Source organism: Arachis hypogaea, chromosome 19 (genome assembly GCF_003086295.3).
Source record: "Arachis hypogaea cultivar Tifrunner chromosome 19, arahy.Tifrunner.gnm2.J5K5, whole genome shotgun sequence".
NCBI lineage: Eukaryota > Viridiplantae > Streptophyta > Magnoliopsida > Fabales > Fabaceae > Arachis > Arachis hypogaea.
In genome coordinates, this window is record NC_092054.1 from 75,057,752 (window position 1) to 75,082,222 (window position 24,471).

Genomic DNA, 24,471 nt, shown 5'->3' on the forward strand with positions numbered 1-24,471 from the left:
ATATGATTCTGGTGGTTTTGGCTCCACTTGAGTTTCTTTTAGCTGTGACAGTTGCTGATTATTTTGTTCATCACTCAAAGGAATTCCTTAGTGTACAGCTTGTTCCTCAATGCTTGTTTCTCCCACCATCGCTCTGTCATGCTCTGTCCTTAGTTCCTTGCCTTCCTGACTTGCTTCTTGTGAGGGTTTGAAAACATTGAAGGTGAGTTGTTTGTCATGTACCCTCAGTATTAGCTCTCCTCGCTCCACATCTATGAGCGCTCTAGCTGTAGCTAAGAATGGTCTTCCCAATATGAATGGGTAAAGATGACTTTCTTCCATTTCCAGTATGATAAAGTCTGTGGGCAGGAAGTAGGTCCCAGCCTTCACCAGCACGTTTTCAACCACTCCTATTGCTTGTTTTTGAGTTTTGTCCACCAGCCTGATGACTACGTCTGTGGGTATCAGCTCATTGATTTGCAGCCTCTTCATAAGGGATAAAGGCATTAAGTAGATGCTGGCTCCCAGATCACAGAGTCCTTTATCAAACATTATTTCTCCTATGGCACAGGGGATGTGAAAACTTCCTGGGTCCTTCCTTTTTGTAGGCAGCTCTGGTTGAATGAGAGCACTACACTCCTTATTCATCACTATGGTTTTTCCTCTCTTGAGTGAGCTTTTTCTGGTCAGCAGCTCCTTCATGTACTTAATGTATGAGGGCATTTGTTGGAGGGCCTTGATAAATGGTATGTTTATATGGAGAGATGCAAATATGTCAAGAAACCTTGAGTATATTCTCTTCTCTACACCACCATTGAGTAATCAGGGAAAGGGTGCATAGAGTCTCAGCAGCTCCTTCTGTGTAATTGTGGTTTCTTGATGATTCTCTTCTTACTTTCCTGCTGATGTAATTTTAGGTTGTTCTGATGGTTTGTTCGGCTCTTCCTCAGTCTCTTTATCACTTATAGTAACCATCTTACAATCTTCCCATCTGACCTTTTTTGCTTCACCTTTCGGATTTTTTTCTGTGTCACTTGGAAAGCTATTAGTAGGTTTGGGAATCTTCTCAGATAGGTATCCCACTTGAATTTCCTGCCTCTTGATGGTGTCTCCCTTATTCTTGATATTGGCTCGCACCTCCTCTTTGAACACCTTGTTATCTTGAATCTTCTTGCATATGCCTTCAAGTAGAGTCTCAATCCTTCATAGTCTTTCTTCCGATGATGGAGAGTTGAGATTGGAAGGATGAGAAGGGCCATTTTGACAATGGTACGGATGTTGAGAAGTGTTGTTGGGTGGGTTGGTATGACCTCTGTGTGGAGTGTTGGTGAGTTACATTATTGTTGGGGTTATGGCGTCTCTGATCTTGGCCTTGGTCTTGTTGATTTCCCCACCCAAAGTTTGGGTGGTTCCTCCAACCAGGATTATATGTTTTGGAGTATGGGTCATTGTTCTGCCTAGGTGAATTCCCAATGTAGTTGGCTTGTTCCTGATCACCCTCTACTTCTTCATTCACTCCTTCTTGGGTTGCTGCTGAAGTGGTGATTGCTGCTACTTAATTCCTCTCCATCTTCTTGGTGAGGTCAGCTAATTGCTTGGTAATCATCTTGTTTTGAGCTAGCAGTGCATCCACATTGTTCAGCTCTATCACTCCTCTAGTAGTGCCTCTTTCAAAAGCATAGAAGTAGTCATTCTCTGCTACAGTCTCAATGACATCTATGGCTTCTTCAATGGTCTTCTTCTTGTTCAGAGATCCCCCGGATGAGTGGTCTACTGCCTTCTTTGATTCATACGAAAGGCCTTCATAGAAGATGTGCAACTGCACCCATTCATTGAACATATCTGGCAGGCATCTTCTTGTCAAGTCTTTAAACCTCTCCCATGCTTCATATAGAGTCTCACCATCCTGCTGCCTGAATGTTTGTACCTCAGCTCTCAACCTGTTGATCCGTTGAGGAGGATAGAATCTTGCCAACAACTTGTTCACCACATCTTCCCAGGTTGCTAAACTCTCCTTTGGAAAGGATTCCAGCCATTTAGATGCTTTGTCCTTGAGTGAGAAGGGAAATAGAAGTAGTCTATAGGTGTCAGGATGAACACCATTAGACTTCACAGTATCGCATATCCTCAGGAAGGTGGTTAGATATTGATTGGGGTCTTCTTTGACACTTCCTCTGAATAAACAATTATTCTGAACAAGGGTGATGAGTTATGGCTTTAGTTCAAAATTTTTGGCATGTATGGTTGGCCTTTGGATGCTACTTCCACAGTTTCCTGGGTTTGGGTTGATGTAAGAACCCAGAACTCTTCTCTCTTGTCCAGCCTGATGCGCTGGACCTTTTCTGCCATGGTTGTGAGCCTCTTCTTCATGATGGTTCTCCATATTCTCCTCCATGTCTGGTTCAAAGTACTCTTCCTCTTCCTCAGCACCAACTACTCTCTTTCCTTTTGTTTCCCTCCTTAATCTAACGAAGGTCCTCTCAGGTTCAGAATCAAAGGAAGTTGAAGCCCCGCTTCTTCTACCTGTCATACAACCAACAAAGCAAAAGCAAGAGAGATAGATGCAGACAGTAATTTCTACAGAAATTCTGTTAGTGTGAGTGATGCAATATATCAAACAGTTAGTGGGTTAGTGACTGAATTGTAAACAACTAAGAAAATGGGTAGGGGAAAGGGAAAAAAAATAGTTAAATAGAAAGTAAATTACTCAAATGAACTTAAATCAAACAAAATAAAAACAAATACTCAATCTAGTTATCCACCAATTTAATCATTGTTGATACAAACTCAATCCCAGGCAACGGCGCCATAAACTTGATGCACGGAAACTTGTCTTTCAACAAATTTCCTTCGGGAAGTATACCGAATTTTCGTCAAGTAAAAACTCACAGTAGAGTGAGGTCGAATCCCACAAGGATTGATTGGTCAAGCAACTTTAATTGGAAGAACGTTCTAGTTGAGCTAAGCCGAAAGTGAGTTGAGAATTGCAAGAAATTAAATGGCGAAAAGGTAAATAGCAAAAAATAAATGTCGGGAAGTAAATTGCAGAATGTTAAATGGGGAAGGGAAGTTTAGCATGAAAGTAAATGGCAATAAGTAAAGAGAATGGGTAAGATCATAAATGGGGAATTCATTGGGCTTAGGAGATGTTGCATTCTCCGGATCAACTTCATTTTCATCTCTTCCTCAATCAATGCATTCATTGATCTCCTTGGCAATCTTAAATGATTGAATTCCAATTCCTTGGTAATTCAATCTCTCAAATCAGATCAATAGCCAATTCCTTGGTCTAATTGCTCATGAGAAGAGATGAAGTGTGGTCACTGATTATACCACAAGTATTTCCAAATCAAAGTATTAGGAGAATTATATGTCATCATATCTACCCAAACCCCAATTTGGTCCAACATGAGAAAACATTTCTAGCATGATCTCTTCATCCCTTTTCCAAGGTTCAGAAGAGATCCAAGTATGAATAGCTTCTTTTCCAAGATAACTACTCAATTGGATGAAGATTGAAAGCTTTCTAGTAAAATCAAGAGAAAAGAAAGAAGAAGGATTATGAAAACTATTATTGATCCATCAAATTACAACAGAGGTCCCTAACCCAATGAAAGTGGTTTAGTTGTTCATAGCTCTGGGAATGGAAAGCAAAGATGGAGAGTACATTCTGAAAGTTAAACTAGAAGTGCAGAGAAAGTAAAATACAGAGAGTAATTCTAATAATGCCCAAAAGCTCCCTTTTCTAGTTCAAAGCTCTCCCTATTTATACTACTCTTCTGATCTTCTAGTTGGCTCTTCAAGTCTTGGATATGGGCCTTTGGATCTTGAGTTGAAGCAGTTATCTTATTCAGTGGGCTCAGCTTTACTTACAGAGAAAGTGTGAAGTAGGCACGGACTTTAGCTTAGGGCGTTAGTGGTGTTAACATTAAGTGAAAATGTGGGGTTGAGAACGTTAGTGACAATCACCTTTTTCACTAACGTTCCTAAACCAAAGTGGTCCACGTTAACTTCAATGTTAGTGGCACTAACGTGACCACTAACGTTGACCCTTGGCTCTTTGCAAACGTTACTGGGGTTTACCTTTTTCAATAACGATGAGAGTACCCCTTTCTCCCTACGTTAGAGTTCACGTTAGAATAGTTAACGTGGCCTTTAACGTAGGCTTGCCAAATCTTCGAGAGCGTTAGTGACACTTACCTTTGTCATTAACGCTTCAGAACGCCCCTACTTCCCACATTAGAATTCACATTAACTAAGTTAACGTGACTTCTAACGTGGTATTGATAGCCATCTCCAACGTTAGTGACAAAGGTGAGTGTCACTAACGTTGGCATCATCTTCTTCTTCCACGTCAGAGCTCACGTTAGCTAAGTTAACGTGGCACTTAACGTGGCCAATTGCCCCTTTTGGAATGTTAGTGGCACTTACTTTTACCACTAACGTTGGAGTTCTACTTCTCTTCCACGTTAGCTTCCACGTTAACATAGTTAACGTGGCAACTAACGTGGGCAATGATGGCTCACGAAGGCGTTATTGGCAATCACTTTTCTCATTAACGTTGCAAGCTAGCCTTCAATTCACGTTAGTGGTCACGTTAGCTAGACTAACGTGGCTGCTAACGTGGTTCTTCCTTGCTTCCTTTATCCTAAAATCAAGCAATAAAGTGCATCAAAGCTCTGATCCAAGTTATGAGACATGCATCATTCAATCTGTCCTTCAATTCATGCATAATTCTCATGAAATCATGTAAAATTCACAAAGTTTGCATGAATCAAGATGTAAGTGATTATTTACCCAAAACTTGCTTATTTCCTAAGAAAATGCATGAAACTACCTTAAAACCATAAAGAAAAGGTCAGTGAAACTGGCCAAAATGCCCTGGCAGCACAACACCAAACTTAAAGCTTGCTTGTCCTTAAGCAAGTACTAGAACAAGAGAATGATGAATGAAATGACAAGAGGAATGAATCATTATTGTGGAAGTCATGTTCTTGGTTTTATGGGATTTCATGCATAGCAACTTAGGTTCATTCCTTTACTGGCTTTCAGACCTTTATCATGCCTTGGAATACTCACTTGATTGCACCCTTTGAGACTTTTATTTATTGATCCCTTTTTCTTTCCAAGGTTTATTTCTTCCTTAGGCTAAGTGTTCTGTGAGGGGGCGACTCTTTAAGATAAGCTTTCAGCCAACACTCCGGAACCAGTTGGTTCAAGGTGCTAGATGTTGAAACACCCCTAAGGACTTACTCCCTCAAGTCTCTCTCCCCCATACATGCACACCACAGGCACATGGTTAGTTATTTTCTTTCCTTGAGGTCTTGGTGTCCAGCACCTCTTTGGGTTACTAAGTGTTCTGTAGCAAGGTTGCTCTTGATAGTGGATTTTCAGTTGATAATCCCGGGTTAGTTAACCCAAGTTACCAAGTGATGAAGCACTCCTAAGAATTTATTCATCCAAGCAGATCCTTGGTACAAGAGCACCACAGACACATCCCTCAAGATTCAAGCCCTTAGTGCCTAGCCTTATTCTTTATTAACTTTTCTTTCTTTTTCAACTCTTATTGTTCTTTTCCTTTTTCTTATTAGGATCTTATTATTTAGCTAGTCTCATGGGATGTTTTTCAAGCATATGATTCAAGACAGATAGTTGCCTTCCCACCTTGTTGGTGAACCAACTTAGCTAATTGATTACTACACCACAAATTTAAGGACCTACTCCACAACTTGAACATCACTCTGGTCTTTCATAACATCTCTTTTTATTGTACTTAAAAGGACAAGCATACAATAAGCAAGATGAAAATGAAGGCAGGCAATTTGACTAGCAAGCATAGACCTAGGCAAAAGTAAACTTAAAGACAGAATTGAAAATTCCTAAGCTACTATGGAAGCATGTTCTATTTCATACATGATTTTCCTTATTTAAAAGACTTGAAAAAGAAAGATGGAACAATGAGGGAACTCCACCACCTTTTACTCATGGGGTTGTTCGCGCTCTCCTTCTTGTTTGTCCTCTTTGTGTCCACTTGTGCTTCCTTGCATACGTGCCAGTCTAGCTTTTTTCCAATCTTCAAGTGCCTTCCTTACTCATTCATGACTCTTTTCTACCCTCTCTCTTCTTCTCATGCTAATTCATCCTTCACTTCTTCATAGCTTATGATTCCCGGATGTAGTATAGGCAGTTGTCCGACTAAGTGCTATTCACAAATGCAAACCAACTGACTAATTAAATTTCCATGTATGCAACCTTGGTGACACCAAACTTAGTTTGTGGCAATGTGGTGTAAGATGATTTGTTCAAGGTGCTAAGAGTGACATGCTATGAGCTGCATTCATGTCCTCTTAGTGTGCCTTGAACACCAAACTTGTTCTTCACTATATGTTGCATAAAAGAATTTATTCAAGGATATGTCAAAGTTGATTTGCGATCCATAAACCTTGCTTTATTAACTACTTTAAAAGCATGTAAAACATGGGTTGCCTCCCATGAAGCGCTTCTTTAGCGTCACTAGCTTGACGTTCTTCCTTTGTCAAGGTGGTTGGTAATGCTTCAAATCTTCCCCCCTTGCAGTAAACCTGTCTCCATTGGCTTCATCAATGATCTCTATATGTTATAGGGAGAGAACTTTGTTGATGGTGAAAACCTTAGGTAACTGAGATGGGATGGTGGGGAGATGAGGTGGGATATCTAGGAAGTAAGCTGAGATCACTTTATCCCCTGGAGAGAAATCTTCTGTAGGGATCTTTTTGTTCCTCCATCTCCTTGGTATCTTCTTCTTTGTTTTTCTTGCTGTTATCCTACTCTTTGTGGTCTCTTTTCCTAGGGGGATTTTGTTGCTGGTCCCATATGATTCTGGTGGTTTTGGCTCTACTTGAGTTTCTTTTAGCTGTGATAGCTGCTGATTATTTTGTTCATCATTCAGAGGAATTCCTTAGTGTACAGCTTGTGCCTCAATGCTTGTTTCTCCCACCATCGCTCTGTCATCCTCTGTCCTTAGTTCCTTGCCTTCCTGACTTGCTTCTTGTGAGGGTTTGAAGACATTGAAGGTGAGTTGTTCGTCATGTACCCTCAGTATTAGCTCTCTTCGCTCCACATCTATGAGCGCTCTGGCAGTAGCTAAGAATGGTCTTCCCAATATGATTGGGTAAAGATGACTTTCTTCCATTTCCAGTATGACAAAGTCTGTAGGAAGGAAGTAGGTCCCAACCTTCACCAGCACGTTTTCAACCACTCCTATTGCTTGTTTTTGAGTTTTGTCCACCAGCTTGATGACTACGTCTGTGGGTATCAGCTCATTGATTTGCAGCCTCCTCATAAGGGATAAAGGCATTAAGTAGATGCTGGCTCCGAGATCACAGAGTCCTTTATCAAACATTGTTTCTCCTATGGCACAGGGGATGTGAAAACTTCTTGGGTCCTTCCTTTTTGTAGGCAGCTCTGGTTGAATGAGAGCACTACACTCCTTATTCATCACTATGGTTTGTCCTCTCTTGAGTGAGCTTTTTCTGGTCAGCAGCTCCTTCATGTACTTAATGTATGAGGGCATTTGTTGGAGGGCCTTGATAAATGGTATGTTTATATGGAGAGATGCAAATATGTCAAGAAACCTTGAGTATATTCTCTTCTCTACACCACCATTGAGTAATTGGGAAAAAGGTGCATAGAGTCTCAGCAGCTCCTTCTGTGTAATTATGGTTTCTTGATGATTCTCTTCTTGCTTTCCTGCTGATGTATTTTCAAGTTGTTCTGATGGTTTGTTCGGCTCTTCCTCAGTCTCCTTATCACTTATAGTAACCATCTTACAATCTTCCCATCTGACTTTTTTTGCTTCACCTTTCGGATTTTTCTCTGTGTCACTTGGGAAGCTATCAGTAGGTTTTGGAATCTTCTCAGATAGGTATCCCACTTGAATTTCCTGCCTCTTGATGGTGTCTCTCTTATTCTTGATATTGGCTTGCACCTCCTCTTTGAACACCTTGTTTTCTTGAATCTCCTTGCATATGCCTTCAAGTAGAGTCTCAATCCTTCATAGTCTTTCTTCCGATGATGGAGAGTTGAGATTGGAAGGATGAGAAGGGCCATTTTGACATTGTTATGGATGTTGAGAAGTGTTGTTGGGTGGGTTGGTATGACCTCTGTGTGGAGTGTTGGTGAGTTGCATTAATGTTGGGGTTGTGGCGTCTCTGATCTTGGCCTTGGTCTTGTTGATTTCTCCACCCAAAGTTTGGGTGGTTCCTCCAACCAGGATAATACGTTTTGGAGTATGGGTCATGGTTCTGCCTAGGTGAATTCCCAATGTAGTTGGCTTGTTCTTGATCACCCTCTACTTCTTCATTCACTCCTTCTTGGGTTGCTGCTGAAGTGGTGATTGCTGCTACTTGATTCCTCTCCATCTTCTTGGTGAGGTCAGTTAATTGCTTGGTAATCATCTTGTTTTGAGCTAGCAGTGCATCCACATTGTTCAGCTCTATCACTCCTCTAGTATTGCCTCTTTCAAAAGCATAGAAGTAGTCATTCTCTGCTACAGTCTCAATGACATCTATGGCTTCTTCAATGGTCTTCTTCTTGTTCAGAGATCCCCCGGATGAGTGGTCTACTGCCTTCTTTGATTCATGCGAAAGGCCTTCATAGAAGATGTGCAACTGCACCCATTCATTGAACATATCTGGCGGGCATCTTCTTGTCAAGTCTTTAAACCTCTCCCATGCTTCATATAGAGTCTCACCATCCTGCTGCCTGAATGTTTGTACCTCAGCTCTCAACCTGTTGATCCGTTGAGGAGGATAGAATCTTGCCAAGAACTTGTTCACCACATCTTCCCAGGTTGCTAAACTCTCCTTTGGAAAGGATTCCAGCCATTTAGATGCTTTGTCCTTGAGTGAGAAGGGAAACAGAAGTAGTCTATAGGTGTGAGGATGAACACCATTAGACTTCACAGTATCGCATATCCTCAGGAAGGTGGTTAGATATTGATTGGGGTCTTCATGGACACTTCCTCTGAATGAACAATTGTTCTGAACAAGGGTGATCAGTTGTGGCTTTAGTTCAAAGTTGTTGGCATGTATGGTTGGCCTTTGGATGCTACTTCCACAGTTTCCTGGGTTTGGATTAATGTAAGAACCCAAAACTCTTCTCTCTTGTCCAGCCTGATGCGCTGGACCTTTTCTGCCATGGTTGTGAGCATTTTCTTCATGATGGTTCTCCATATTCTCCTCCATGTCTGGTTCAAAGTACTCTTCCTCTTTCTCAGCACCAACTACTCTCTTTTCTTTTGCTTCCCTCCTTAATCTAACGAAGGTCCTCTCAGGTTCAGAATCAAAGGAAGTTGAAGCCCCGCTTCTTCTACCTGTCATACAACCAACAAAGCAAAAGCAAGAGAGATAGATGCAGACTGTAATTTCTACAGAAATGCTGTTAGTGTGAGTGATGCAATATATCAAACAGTTAGTGGGTTAGTGACTGAATTGTAAAAAACTAAGAAAATGGGTAGGGGAAAGGGAAGAAAATAGCTAAATAGAAAGTAAATTACTCAAATGAACTTAAATCAAACAAAATAAAAACAAATGCTCAATCTAGTTATCCACCAATTTAATCATTGTTGATACAAAATCAATCCCGGCAATGGCGCCATAAACTTGATGCACGAAAACTTGTCTCTCAACAAATTTCCTTCGGCAAGTATACCGAATTGTCGTCAAGTAAAAACTCACAGTAGAGTGAGGTCGAATCCCACAAGGATTGATTGGTCAAGCAACTTTAATTGGAAGAATGTTCTAGTTGAGCTAAGCCGAAAGTGAGTTGAGAATTGCAGGAAATTAAATGGCGGGAAAGTAAATAGCAAAAAATAAATGACGGGAAGTAAATTGCAGAATCTTAAATAGGGAAGGGAAGTTTAGCATGAAAGTAAATGGCAATAAGTAAAGAGAATGGGTAAGATCATAAATGGGGAATTCATTGGGCTTAGGAGATGTTGCATTCTCTGGATCAAGTTCATTTTCATCTCTTCCTCAATCAATGCATTCATTGATCTCCTTGGCAATCTTAAGTGATTGAATTCCAATTCCTTGGTAATTCAATCTCTCAAATCAGATCAATAGCCAATTCCTTGGTCTAATTGCTCATGAGAAGAGATGAAGTGTGGTCACTGATTATACCACATGTATTTCCAAATCAAAGTATTGGGAGAATTATATGTCACCATATCCGCCCAAACCCCAATTTGGTCCAACATGAGAAAACATTTCTAGCATGATCTCTTCATCCCTTTTCCAAGGTTCAGAAGAGATCCAAGTATGAATAGCTTCTTTTCCAAGATAACTACTCAATTGGATAAAGATTGAAAGCTTTCTAGTAAAATCAAGAGAAAAGAAAGAAGAAGGATTATGAAAACTATTATTGATCCATCAAATTACAACAGAGGTCCCTAACCCAATGAAAGGGGTTTAGTTGTTCATAGCTCTGGGAATGGAAAGCAAAGATGGAGAGTACATTCTGAAAGTCAAACTAGAAGTGCAGAGAAACTAAAATACAGAGAGTAATTCTAATAATGCCCAAAAGCTCCCTTTTCTAGTTCAAAGCTCTCCCTATTTATACTACTCTTCTGATCTTCTAGTTGGCTCTTCATGTCTTGGATATGGGCCTTTGGATCTTGAGTTGAAGCAGTTATCTTATTCAGTGGGCTCAGCTTTACTTGCAGAGAAAGTGTGAAGTAGGCAGGGACTTTAGCTTAGGGCATTAGTAGTGTTAATGTTAAGTGAAAATGTGGGGTTGAGAATGTTAGTGACAATCACCTTTTTCACTAACGTTCCTAACCCAAAGTGGTCCATGTTAACTTCAACGTTAGTGGCACTAACGTGACTACTAACGTTGACCCTTGGCTCTTCGCAAACGTTACTGGGGTTTACCTTTTTCAATAACGATGAAAGTACCCCTTTCTCCCTACGTTAGAGTTCACGTTAGAATAGTTAACGTGGCCTTTAACGTAGGCTTGCCAAATCTTCGAGAGCGTTAGTGACACTTACCTTTGTCATTAATGCTTCAGAACGCCCCTACTTCCCACGTTAGAGTTTACGTTAACTAAGTTAACGTGACTTCTAACGTGGTATTGATAGCCATCTCCAACGTTAGTGACAAAGGTGAGTGATGAGCGGATAATTTATACGCTTTTTGGCATTGTTTTTAGTATGTTTTTAGTATATTTTAGTTAGTTTTTATTATGTTTTTATTAGTTTTTAAAAAAAAATCACTCTTCTGGACTTTACTATGAGTTTGTGTATTTTTCTGTGATTTCAGGTATTTTCTGGCTGAAATTGAGGGACCTGAGCAAAAATCTGATTCAGAGGCTAAAAAAGGACTGCAGATGCTGTTGGATTCTGACCTCCCTGCACTCAAAGTGGATTTTCTGGAGCTACAGAATCCCAATTGGTGCGCTCTCAATTGCGTTGGAAGGTAGACATTCTGGGCTTTCCAGCAATATATAATAGTCCATACTTTGTTCGAGATTTGATGGCCCAAACAGGCGTTCCTATTCAGCTCAAGAATTCTGGCGTTTAACTCCAAAACTGGCACAAAAGCTGGAGTTAAACACCCAAAATGGCACAAAAGCTGGCGTTTAACTCCAAGAAAAGTCTCTACACGAAAATGCTTCAATGCTCAGCCTAAGCACACACCAAGTGGGCTCGGAAGAAGATTTCTGTATTAATTACTGATTTCTGTAAACCCTGGGCTACTAGTTCTCTATAAAAAGGACCTTTTACTCATACTTTTCATACTTTGAATCTTTGATAAGTCTTATGCTATCTTAGACACGTTTGGGGCTGGCCTCACGGCCATGCCTAGACCTTGTTCTTATGTATTCTCAACGGTGGAGTTTCTACACACCATAGATTAAGGTGTGGAGCTCTGCTGTTCTTCATGAATTAATATAATTACTATGGTTTTTCTATTCAACTCAAGTCTATTTCTTCACCAAGATATTCATTCACACCCAAGAACATGATGAATGTGATGATTACGTGACACTCATCACCATTCTCACCTATGAACGGGTGACTGACAACCACTTCCGTTCTAGATGCAAACAAGCTTGAATGTATATCTCTTGGGTTTCTAATCCAAGGTTGGAACCTTTGTGGTATAGGCTAGAATTATTGGTGGCCATTCTTGAGATCCGGAACGTCTAAACCTTGTCTGTTGTATTCTGAGTAGGATCTGGGAAGGGATGACTGTGACGAGCTTCAAACTCGCGATTATGGGGCGTGTGACAGACGCAAAAGGATCAATGGATCCTATTCCGACATGATCGAGAACCGACAGCTGATTAGCCGATGCTGTGACAGAGCATCAGGACCATTTTCACTGAGAGGACGGGATGTAGCCATTGACAACGGTGATGCCCAACATAAAGCTTGCAATGGAAAGGAGTATGAATGATTGGAAGAAGGCAATAGGAAAGTAGAGGTTCAAGGGAAACAAAGCATCTTCATACGCTTATCTGAAATCCACCAATGAATTACATAAATAAGATTTACAAGATGACCATAGCTTGCTTCAAGCCGACAATCTCCGTGGGATCGACCCTTACTCACGTAAGGTTTATTACTTGGACGACCCAGTGCACTTGCTGGTTAGTTGTGCGGAATTGTGACAAAGTGTGATTCACGTTTGAGAGCTCCAAGTCCTTTGGCGCCATTGTTGATGATCACAATTTCGTGCACAAAGTTTTTGGCGCCGTTGCCGGTGATTGTTCGAGTTTGGACAACTGACGGTTCATCTTGTTGCTTAGATTAGGTATCTTTTCTTTAGAATTTTTAAGAATGAATTCTAGAGTTTCAAGGTGATGTTCCCACCATCACAAAAGCTAATTGATTCTCATCAATTTAGCTATTGAATGTAATGTCCTGCTGAAGCTTGGCCAAACATGTCTAATCCTTTTTAGACTGAAGCTTTAGACTAACATTGCATGATTCCTGGAATTCTTATTAAAAGTTTTGATTCTCTTTATTTTCTTTTTCATATAAGTTTTGAAAATCACAAGAAAATTTATAAAACCATAAAAATAAAAAAATTATTTTATGTTTCTTGTTTGAGTCTAGTATCAATTTTTAAGTTTGGTGTCAATTGCATTCTTCTTGCATTTTTCGAAAACATGCAATATGTTCTTCATTAATCTTCAAGTTGTTCTTGATAATTTCATTGCTCTGATCTTTAAATTCTTTTGTTTTGTGTGTTTTATTGTTTTTCATATGAATTCTCAATTTCTTAGTGTCTCTTATATGAAAATTTTTAAGTTTGGTGTCTTACATGCATTGTTTATTTGATCTTAGTTGCATTTTTATTGTTTCTTATCATTAAAAATTCAAAAAAATATTTTCAAAATTATGTCTTTTCAAGTCAATAATACAGAGAATTGAAGATTCAGAACATTTAGCAGAGGAGTCAAACAGAAAAAGCTGGGCGTTCAAAACGCCTAGTGAAAAATGAAAACTGGCATTTAAACGCCAGCCAGGGCACCTGACTGGGCGTTTAACGGCCAAAAAGGTAGAGTTTTGGGCGTTAAATGCCAGAATGGGCACCATTTTGGGCGTTTAACGCCAGGATGACACTAGAGGGAAGATTTTGTTTTTAATTCACATTTTTTTCATGTTTTCATAATTTTTCAAAATCAAATCTTTTTCAAATCATATCTTTTCAATCATATCTCTTTCAAAATCAATTTCTTTCCATTTTTTATTTATTTTTACTAATTTTCAAAAATCCTTGCTATAATTAAAGATTTAGTTCAAAATTTTCAAGTTGTTACTTGCCTATTAAGAAAGGATCAAACTTTAAATTTAGAATCATATCTTTTAATTTCTTGTTAGTCAAGTAATCAACTTTATTTTTTTAAAAAAAACTTTCTTTTTCTAAATTTATTTTCAATCATATCTTTTCAAACATATCTTTTCAATCACATCTTTTTCAAAATTAATTTTTTCAATCATATCTTTTTCTAATTTCAAAATCTTTTTCAAAAATCACTTTATTTCTTTCCCAATCTTAGTTTTCGAAAATCTCAATCAAATTTTTAAATTTCTTTTTAATTATTTCAAAATCTTTTTAAATTATTTTCAAAAATTCTTCCCCTCTTCTCACATCCTTGTATTTAAAGGACTAAGACTCCTCATCAAGGTGCAATTCGAACTCTGTCCCTCTTGATAAGTTCGAATTCCCTCTTCTCCACCTCCTCCTTCTATTCTTCTTTTCCTCTGACACCTCAAAGAATCTCTATACTGTGACATAGAGGATTCCCTATTTTCTTGTTCTCTTCACTTTCATATGAGCAGGAACAAAGATAAAGGCACACTTGTTCAAGCTGATCCTGAACCTGAAAGGACCTTGAAGAGAAAGCTAAGAGAAGCTAAAGAACAATTCTCTTTAGAGGGCCTAACAGAACTCTTCAAAGAAGAAGAAACCATGGCAGCCGAAAACAACAACAATGCCAAAAATGCAAGGAAGGTGCTTGGTGACTTTACTGCACCTACTCCTGATTTCTATGGGAGAAGCATCTATATCCCTACCATTGGAGCAAACAACTTTGAGCTTAAGCCTCAATTAGTTTCTCTATTGCAACAGAATTGCAAGTTTTATGGACTTCCATTGGAAGATCCTCATCAGTTCTTAGCTGAGTTCTTGCAAATCTGTGACATTGTCAAGACCAATGGGGTTGACCCTGAAATCTACAGACTTATGCTCTTTCTTTTTGCTGTAAGAGACAGAGCTAGAACATGGTTGGATTCACAACCTAAGGAAAGCCTGAACTCTTGGGAAAAGCTAGTTAATGCCTTCTTGGCAAAGTTCTTTCCACCTCAAAAATTGAGTAAGCTTAGAGTGGAAGTCCAAACCTTTAGACAGAAGGATGGTGAGTCCCTCTATGAAGCGTAGGAGAGATACAAGCAATTGATCAGAAGGTGCCCTTCTGACATGCTTTCATAATGGAGCATCATAGGAATCTTCTATGATGGTCTGTCTGAACTATCCAAGATGTCATTGGATAGCTCTGCTGGATGATCTCTTCATCTGAAGAAGACGCCTTCAGAAGCTCAAGAACTCATTGAAATGGTTGCAAATAACCAATTCATGTACACTTCTGAAAGGAATCCTGTGAATAATGGAACAACTCAGAAGAAAGGAGTCCTTGAGATTGATACTCTGAATGCCATATTGGCTAAGAATAAAATGTTGACATAACAAGTCAATATGATTTCTCAGAGTCTGTCTGAAATGTAAGCAGCAACAGGCAGTACTAAGGAAGCTTCCTCTGAAGAAGAAGCTTATGATCCTGAGAACCCAGCAATGGAAGAGGTGAATTACATGGGAGAATCCTATGGAAACACCTATAATCCTTCATGGAGAAATCATTCAAATCTCTCATGGAAGGATCAACAGAGACCTCAACAAGGTTTCAACAACAACAATGGTGGAAGAAACAGGTTTAGCAATGGCAAGCCTTTTCCATCATCTTCTCAGCAACAGACACAGAATTCTAAGTAGATCCTCTCTGACTTAACAACCATTGTCTCTGGTCTAATCAAAACCCGTCAAAGTTTCATGACTGAAACAAGGTCTTCCATTAGAAATTTGGAGGCACAATTGGGTCAGCTGAGTAAGAAAATTACTGAACTCCCTTCTAGCACTCTTCCAAGTAATACAGAAGAGAATCCAAAAAGAGAGTGTAAGGCTATAACCACATCTCACATGGCCAAACTTGGAGAGGAGGAAGAGGCAGTGATCTCCACTGAGGAAGACCTCAACGGACATCCACTGACCTCCAAGGAGTTCCTTAATGAGGAACCATGGGAATCTGAGGCTCATTTTGAGACCATTGAGATTCCATTGAATTTACTTCTGCCTTTCATAAGCTCTGATAAGTATTCTTCCTCTGAAAAGAATGAAGATGTCACTGAAGAGCAAGATGCTAAGTACCTTGGAGCAATCATGAAGCTAAATGCCAAGTTGTTTGGTAATGAGACTTGGGAGGATGAACCTCCATTGCTCATCAAAGAACTGGATGACTTGACTAGGCAGAGATTACTTCTGAAGAGACAAGATCCTGGAAAGTTCTCAATCCCTTGTACCATAGGCACCATGACCTTTGAGAAGGCTCTGTGTGACCTAGGGTCAAGCATAAACCTTATGCCTCTCTTTGTAATGGAGAAGCTAGGGATCATTGAGGTACAAGCTGCTAGAATCTCACTGGAAATGGCAGACAATTCAAAGAAACAAGCTTATGGACTTGTAGAGGATGTCTTGGTAAAGGTTGAAGGCCATTACATCCCTCCTGATTTCATAATCCTAGAGACTGGGAAGTGTATAGATGAATCCATCATCCTTGGCAGACCCTTCCTAGCCACAGCAAAGGCTGTGATTGATGTTAACAGAGGAAAATTGATCATTCAAGTGAATGAAGAGTCCCTTGTGTTTAAAGCTCAAGGATATCCCTCCGTAACCATGGAGAGGAAGCATGAGGAGCTTCTCTCAATACAGAGACAAACAGAGCCCCCACAGTCAAACTATAAGTTTGGTGTTGGGAGGCCACAACCAAACTTTATGTTTGGTGTTGAACCCCCACATTCAAACTCTAAGTTTGGTGTTGGGAGGTTCCAACATTGCTCTGAACATCTGTGAGGCTCCATGAAAGCCACTGTCAAGCTATTGACATTAAAGAAGCGCTTGTTGGGAGGCAACCCAATCTTTAATTATCTATGTTAAATTTCTATTTTCTTTTGTCATTTTATGTTTTCTATAGATTGATGATCATGTGAAGTCACAAAAACAATTAAAAAAGAAAAAACAGAAGGAAAAACAGAATGAAAAACAGAACAACCTGGAGGAGAAACTTACTGGCGTTTAAACGCCAGTAAAGGTAGCAGAATGGGCGTTAAACGCCCAGTCTGGCACCATTCTGGGCGTTTAACGCCAGAAATGGGCACCAAACTGGCGTTTAACGCCAAGAATGGGCAAGAAGCTGGCGTTAAACGCCAGAAATGGGCAGCAGCCTGGCGTTTAACGCTAGGATTGGCAGAAAGGGGCGTTTTGCACGCCACTTAGTGCAGGGATGAGATATCCTTGACACCTCATGATCTGTGGATCCCACAGGATCCACACCTACCCCACCACTCTCTTTCTTCTTCACCCATTCACCAATCACCTCAATACCTCTTCCCCAAAAACCCCTCACCTATCAAATCCCACCATTCTCTTCACCACTCACATCCATCCTTCATAAAACCATACACACCCCTCTCACCCCTATATAAACCCATCTTCACTCCTTCATTTTCACACAACCTAAACACCACTTCTCCCCCTTGGCCGAAACACAAAGCCCACTCCATCTCCTCTATTTCTTCTTCTTCTACTCTCTTCTTTCTTCTTTTGCTCGAGGACGAGCAACCTTCTAAGTTTGGTGTGGTAAAAGCTAAAGCTTTTTGTTTTTCCATAACCATTTATGGCACCAAAGGCCGGAGAAACCTCTAGAAAGAGGAAAGGGAAGGCAAAAGCTTCCACCTCCAAGTCATGAGAGATGGAGAGATTCCTCTCAAGGGTGCATCAAGACCACTTCTATGAAGTTATGGCCAAGAAGAAAGTGATCCCCGAGGTCCCTTTCAAACTAAAAAAAGAACGAGTATCCGGAGATCCGACATGAGATCCGAAGAAGAGGTTGGAAAGTTCTCACTAACCCCATTCAATAAGTCGGGATCTTAATGGTTCAAGAGTTCTATGCCAATGCATGGATCACCAAGAACCATGATCAAAGTGTGAACTCAGACCCCAGAAATTGGCTTACAATGGTCCGAGGGAAATACTTGGATTTTAGTCCAGAAACTGTAAGGTTGGCATTCAACTTGCCCATGATGCAAGGAGATGCATACCCCTACACTAGAAGGGTCAACTTTGATCAAAGGTTGGACCAAGTCCTCATGGACATATGTGAAGAGGGTGCTCAATGGAAGAGAGACTCAAGAGGGAAGCCGGTTCAACTAAGAAGGCATGACCTCAAGCCCGTGGCTAGGTGATGGTTGGAGTTCATCCAACGCTCAATCATTCCCACTAGCAACCGGTCCGAAGCTACTATAGACCGGGCTATCATGATACATAGCATCATCATTGGAGAGGAAATGGAAGTTCATGAGGTTATATCCCAAGAACTCTACAAGGTGGCGGATAAGTCCTCTACTATGGCAAGGTTTGGCTTCCCTTATCTCATTTGTCACCTTTGCAATTCGGTTGGAATTGACATAGAGGGAGACATTCTCATTGATGAGGACAAACCCATCACTAAGAAAAGGATGGAGAAAACAAGAGAACCTCGTCAAGAGCATGAGGAAATTCCTCATCATGAAATCCCTGAGATGCCTCAAGGGATGCATCTTCCTCCACAAAACTATTGGGAGCAAATCAACATCTCCCTAGGAGAATTGAGTTCCAACATGGGACAACTAAGGGTGGAGTACCAAGAGCATTCCATCCTCCTCCATGAAATTAGAGAAGATCAAAGAACCATGAGAGAGGAGCAACAAAGGCAAGGAAGAGACATTAAGGAGCTCAAGCACTCCATAAGATCTTCAAGAGGAAGAACAAGCCACCATCACTAAGGTGGACCCGTTCTTTAATTTCCTTGTTCTTTATTTTCTGTTTTTCAAAAATTGTGCTTTATGTTTATTTATGTTTGTGTCTTTATTACATGATCATTAGTGTCTAAGTTTCTATGCCTTAAAGCTATGAAAATGAATCCATCACCTTTCTTAAATGAAAAATGTTTTCAATTGAAAAAGAAAAAGAAGTGCATGAATTTCAAATTTTAAAATAGTTTAATTATCTTGATGTGGTGGCAATACTATTGTTTTTCTGAATGAATGCTTGAACAGTGCATATTTTTTTAATTTGATTGTTTATGAATGTTAAAATTGTTGGCTCTTGAAAGAATGAAAGGAAAAGGAGAAATGTTATCTGATGATCTGAAAAATCATAAAATTGATTCTTGAAGCAAGAAACAGCAGTGAAAAGCTTGCAGAAAAAAATAGAAAAAAAAAAGAGAAAGAGAGAAAAAAAAAAAAAAGAAAAGCAAGCAGAAAAAGCCAATACCCCTTTAAACCAAAAGGCAAGGGTGATAAAAAGGATCCAAGACTTTGAGCATCAGTGGATAGGAGGGCCCACAGGAATAAAATCCTGGCCTAAGCGGCTAAACCAAGCTGTCCCTAACCATGTGCTTGTGGCGTGAAGGTATCAAGTGAAAACTTGAGACTGAGCGGTTAAAGTTGAGGTCCAAAGCAAAAAGAAGAGTATGTTTAAGAACCCTGGACACCTCTAATTGGGGACTCTAGCAAAGCTAAGTCACAATCTGAAAAGGTTCACCCAGTTATGTGTCTGTGGCATTTATGTATCCGGTGGTAATACTGGAAAACAAAGTGCTTAGGGCCACGGCCAAGACTCTAATTGGGCATTTATGATTATGTTATGGATCATGATAGCCCGGTCTATAGTAACTTCAGACTGGTTGCTAGTGGGAATGATTGAGCGTTGGATGAACTCCAACCATCACCTAGCCACAGGCTTGAGGTCATGCCTTCTTAGTTGAACCGGCTTCCCTCTTGAATCTTTCTTCCGTTGAGCGCCCTCTTCACAAATGTCTATGAGGACTTGGTCCAACCTTTAATCAAAGTTGACCCTTCTAGGGTAAGGGCGTGCATCTCCTTGCATCATGGGCAAGTTGAATGCCAACCTTACATTTTCTGGACTGAAATCTAAGTATTTTCCCGAACCATTGTAATCCAATTCTTTGGGTCCGAGTTCACACTTTGATCATGGTTCTTGGTGATCCATGCAATGGCATAGAACTCTTGAACCATTAAGATTCTGACTTGTTGAATGGGGTTGGTGAGAACTTCCCAACCTCTTCTTCGGATCTCATGTCGGATCTCCGGATATTCACCCTTTTTGAGCTTGAAAGGGACCTCGGGGATCACTTTCTTCTCGGCCACAACTTCATAGAAGTGGTCTTGATGGACCTTTGAGATGAATCTCTCCATCTCCCATGACTCAGAGGTGGAAGCTTTTGCCTTCCCTTTCCTCTTTCTTGAGGTTTCTCCGGCCTTTGGTGCCATAAATAGTTATGGAAAAACAAAAAGCAACGCTTTTACCACACCAAACTTAGAAGGTTGCTTACCCTCGAGCAAAAGAAGAAAGAAGAGAGTAGAAGAAGAAGAAAATAGAGGAGATGGAGGGGGTTAGTATTTCGGCCAAGGGGGAGAAGTAGTGTTTAAGATGTGTGAAGATGAAGGGGTGAAGATGGGTTTACATAGGAGTGGAGGGGGGGCTTTGGTTCGGCCATGTATGGGTGAGTTTGGGAGGGAAAGTGGTTTGAATTTGAATGGTGAGGTAGGTGGGGTTTATGATGGATGGATGTGGATTGAGGAAGGGTTTATGGAGAAGAGGGTAGGATGTGATAGGTGAGGGTTTTTATAGGGAAGAGGTATTGAGGTGATTGGTGAAGGGTATTTGGGGAAGAGTATTAGGAAAAGGTGTGAAGAAGAGAGAGAGTGAGTTGAGGTTGGTGAGGATCCTGTGGGATCCGCAGATCCTGAGGTGTCAAGGATTTCTCATCCCTGCACCAATTAGGCATGCAAAATGCCCTTTGCTGCCAATCCTGGCATTGAATGCCAGGTTACTGCCCATTTCTAGCATTTAACGCCAGCTTCTTGCCCTTTTTCTAGCGTTAAACGCCAGTCTGGTGCCCATTTCTGGCGTTAAACGCCCATAATGGTGCCAGACTGGGCGTTTAACGCCCATTTTGCTGCCCTTACTGGCGTTTAAATGCCAGTAGGCTTCTCCTCCAGGGTGTGCTATTTTTCATTCTGTTTTTCAGTTTATTTTTGCTTTTTCAATTGTTTTTGTGACTTCACATGATCATCAACCTACAGAAAACATAAAATAACAATGGAAAATAGAAATTTAACATAGATAAGTAAAATTGGGTTGCCTCCCAACAAGCGCTTCTTTAATGTCAATAGCTTGACAGTGGGCTCTCATGGAGCCTCACAGATACTCAGAGCATGATGATGGCCTCTTAACACCAAACTTAGAGTTTGGTTGTGGCCTCCCAACACCAAACTTAGAGTTTGAGTGTGGGGATTTTGTTTGACTCTACATTGAGAGAAGCATTTTATGCTTCCTCTCCATGGTTACAGAGGGGGATCCTTGAGCTTTAAACACAAGGGAGTCCTCATTCACTTGAAGGACCAATTCTCCTCTGTCAACATCAATCACAGCCTTTGCTGTGGCTAGGAACGGTCTGCTAAGGATGATGGATTCATCCATACACTTCCCAGTATCTAGGATTATGAAATCAGCAGGGATGTAGTGGTTTTCAACCTTTACCAAGACATCCTCTACAAATCCATAAGCCTATTTTCTTGAATTGTCTGCCATCTCTAGTGAGATTCTTACAGCTTGTACCTCAAGGATTCCTAGCTTCTCCATTACAGAGAGAGGCATGAGGTTTATGCTTGACCTTAGGTCAAACAGAGCCTTCTGAAAGGTCATGGTGCCTATGGTACTAGGTATTGAGAACTTTCCAGGATCTTGTCTCTTCAGAGGTAATTTCTGCCTAGTCAAGTCATCCAGTTCTTTGGGGAGCAAGGGGGGTTCATCCTCCCAAGTCTCATTACCAAATAGCTTGGCATTTAGCTTCATGATTACTCCAAGGTACTTAGCAACTTGTTCTTCAGTAATATCTTCATCCTCTTCAGAGGAAGAATACTCATCAGAGCTCATGAATGGCAAAAGTAAATTCAATGGAATCTCTATGGTCTCAGTGTGAGCCTCAGATTCCCATGGTTCCTCATTAGGGAACTCCTTGGAGGCAAGTGGACGTCCATTGAGGTCTTCCTCAGTGGAGATCACTGCCTCTTCCTCCTCTCCAGGTTCGGCCGTGTGGGTCATGTTGATGGCCTTGCACTCTCCTTTTGGATTCTCTTCTGTCTTGCTTGGAAGAGTGCTAGGAGGGAGTTCAATAACTTTCTTACTCAGCTGACCCACCTGTGCCTCCAATTTTCTAATGGAGGACCTTGTTTCAGTCATGAAACTTTGAGTAGTTTTAATTAAATCAGAGACTATAGTTGTTAAGTCAGAGTGGCTCTGCTTAGAATTCTCTGTTTGTTGCTGAGAAGATGATGGAAAAGGTTTGCCATTGCTAAACCTATTTCTTCCACCATTATTGTTGTTGAAGCCTTGTTGAGGCCTCTGTTGATCCTTCCATGAGAGGTTTGGATGATTTCTCCATGCAGGGTTATAGGTGTTTCCATAGGGTTCTCCTATGTAATTCACCTCTTCCATTGCTGGATTCTCAGGATCATAAGCTTCTTCTTCAGATGAAGCTTCTTTGGTACTGCCTGTTGCTGCTTGCATTCTAGACAGACTTTGAGAAATCATATTGACTTGCTGAGCCAATATTTTGTTCTGAGCCAATATGGCATTCAGAGTATCAATCTCAAGAAATCCTTTCTTCTGATTTGTCCCATTATTCACAGGTTTCCTTTCAGAAGTGTACATGAATTGGTTATTTGCAACCATTTCAATGAGTTCCTGAGCTTCTGCAGGCGTCTTCTTCAGATGAAGAGATCCTCCAGCAGAGCTGTCCAATGACATCTTGGACAGTTCAGACAGACCATCATAGAAGATACCTATAATGCTCCATTCTGAAAGCATGTCAGAAGGACACCTTCTGATCAATTGCTTGTATCTTTACCAAGCTTCATAGAGGGATTCACCTTCTTTCTGTCTGAAGGTTTAGACTTCCACTCTAAGTTTGCTCAATTTTTGAGGTGGAAAGAACTTTGCCAAGAAGGCAGTGACTAGCTTTTCCAAAGAGTTCAGGCTTTCTTTAGGTTGTGAATCCAACCATGTCCTAGCTCTGTCTCTTACAGCAAAGGGAAAGAGCATAAGCTTGTAGACCTCGGGATCAACCCCATTGGTCTTGACAGTGTCATAGATTTGCAAGAATTCAGCTAAGAACTGATGAGGATCTTCCAATGGAAGTCCATGAAACTTGCAATTATGTTGCATTAGAGAAACTAATTGAGGCTTAAGCTCAAAGTTGTTTGCTCCAATGGAAGGGATTGAGATGCTTCTCCCATAGAAGTCAGGAGTAGGTACAGTAAAGTCACCAAGCACCTTCCTTACATTGTTGGCATTGTTGTTGTTTTCGACTGCCATGGCTTCTTCTTGTTTGAAAATTTCTGTTAGGTCTTCTATAGAGAGTTGTACTTTAGCTTCTTTTAGCTTTCTCTTCAAGGTCCTTTCAGGTTCAGGATCAGCTTCAACAAGAATGTCTTTGTCCTTGCTGCTGCTCATATGAAAAGAGAGGAGAAGAAAATATGGAATCCTCTATGTCACAGTATAGAGATTCCTTGAGGTGTCAGAGGAAAATAAAAATAAAAGGATGAGGTAGAGAAGAGAGAATTCGAACTTATCAAGAGGGATAGAGTTCGAGTTGTACATTGAGGAGGAGTGTTAGTCCATAAATAGAAGGATGTGAGAAGAGGAAAAGAATAATCGAAATTAAAGTAAAAATATTTTTAAAAAATTAAAAGAAATTTTGAAAATTTGGTAAATGATTTTCGAAAACTAAGATTGGGAAAGAAATTAAGTGATTTTTTAAAAAGATTTTGAAATTAGAAATCAAAAAGATATGATTGAAAATTAGTTTTGAAAAAGATGTGATTGAAAAGATATGATTAAGAAAATATGATTGAGAATCAAATTAAAAGGAGAAATTTTTAAAATTAAAGTTGATTACTTGACTAACAGGAAATTAAAAGATGTGATTCTAGAATTAAAACTTTTGATCATTTCTTAATAGGCAAGTAACAACTTGAAAATTTTGAATTAAATCACTAATTATAGCAAGGATTTTCGAAAATAGTAATAAATAAAAAAATTGAAAAGAAATTGATTTTGAAAAGATATGATTGAAGAGATATGATTTGAAAAAGATTTGATTTTGAAAAATTATGAATATTTGAAAAAGATTTGAATTAAAAATAAAATCTTCCCTCTAGTGTTCTCCTGGCGTTAAACGCCCAGAATGGCATCCATTCTGGCGTTTAACGCCCAAAATGCTACCTTTTTGGGTGTTTAACGCCCAGCCAAGTACCCTGGCTGGCGTTTAAACGCCAGTTTTCCTTCTTCACTGGGTGTTTTGAACGCCCAGCCTTTTCTGTGTAATTCCTCTGCTGAATGTTCTGAATCTTCAATTCTCTGTGTTATTGACTTGAAAATACACAATTTTAAAAGTTTTTTGAATTTTTAATGATGAGAAACAATAAAAAAAAATGCAATAAAGATCAAATAAACCATGCATGCAAGACACAAAACTTAGAAGTTTGTATACTAAGGACTATAACAATTTAAAAATGCATGTAAGAAACAACAAAAGACACAAAATAA

General features: G+C 40.0%; 4 non-coding genes across 4 annotated transcripts; 3 read left to right on the forward strand and 1 right to left on the reverse strand.

The window, feature by feature from the left end:
• Window positions 1-1,814: 1,814 nt before the first annotated feature.
• Window positions 1,815-1,921, forward strand: LOC112781430 (small nucleolar RNA R71). Its single transcript, XR_003192207.1, has one exon. It is a non-coding gene; the product is annotated as a small nucleolar RNA R71 (small nucleolar RNA).
• A 6,722-nt stretch (window positions 1,922-8,643) lies between these two features.
• Window positions 8,644-8,750, forward strand: LOC112780427 (small nucleolar RNA R71). The gene has a single exon (XR_003191265.1). It is a non-coding gene; the product is annotated as a small nucleolar RNA R71 (small nucleolar RNA).
• Window positions 8,751-14,844: 6,094 nt separating this feature from the next.
• LOC112780313 (small nucleolar RNA R71) lies at window positions 14,845-14,952 on the reverse strand. The gene has a single exon (XR_003191158.1). It is a non-coding gene; the product is annotated as a small nucleolar RNA R71 (small nucleolar RNA).
• Window positions 14,953-22,725: 7,773 nt separating this feature from the next.
• On the forward strand, window positions 22,726-22,833 carry LOC112781506 (small nucleolar RNA R71). The gene has a single exon (XR_003192281.1). It is a non-coding gene; the product is annotated as a small nucleolar RNA R71 (small nucleolar RNA).
• Window positions 22,834-24,471: the final 1,638 nt, after the last annotated feature.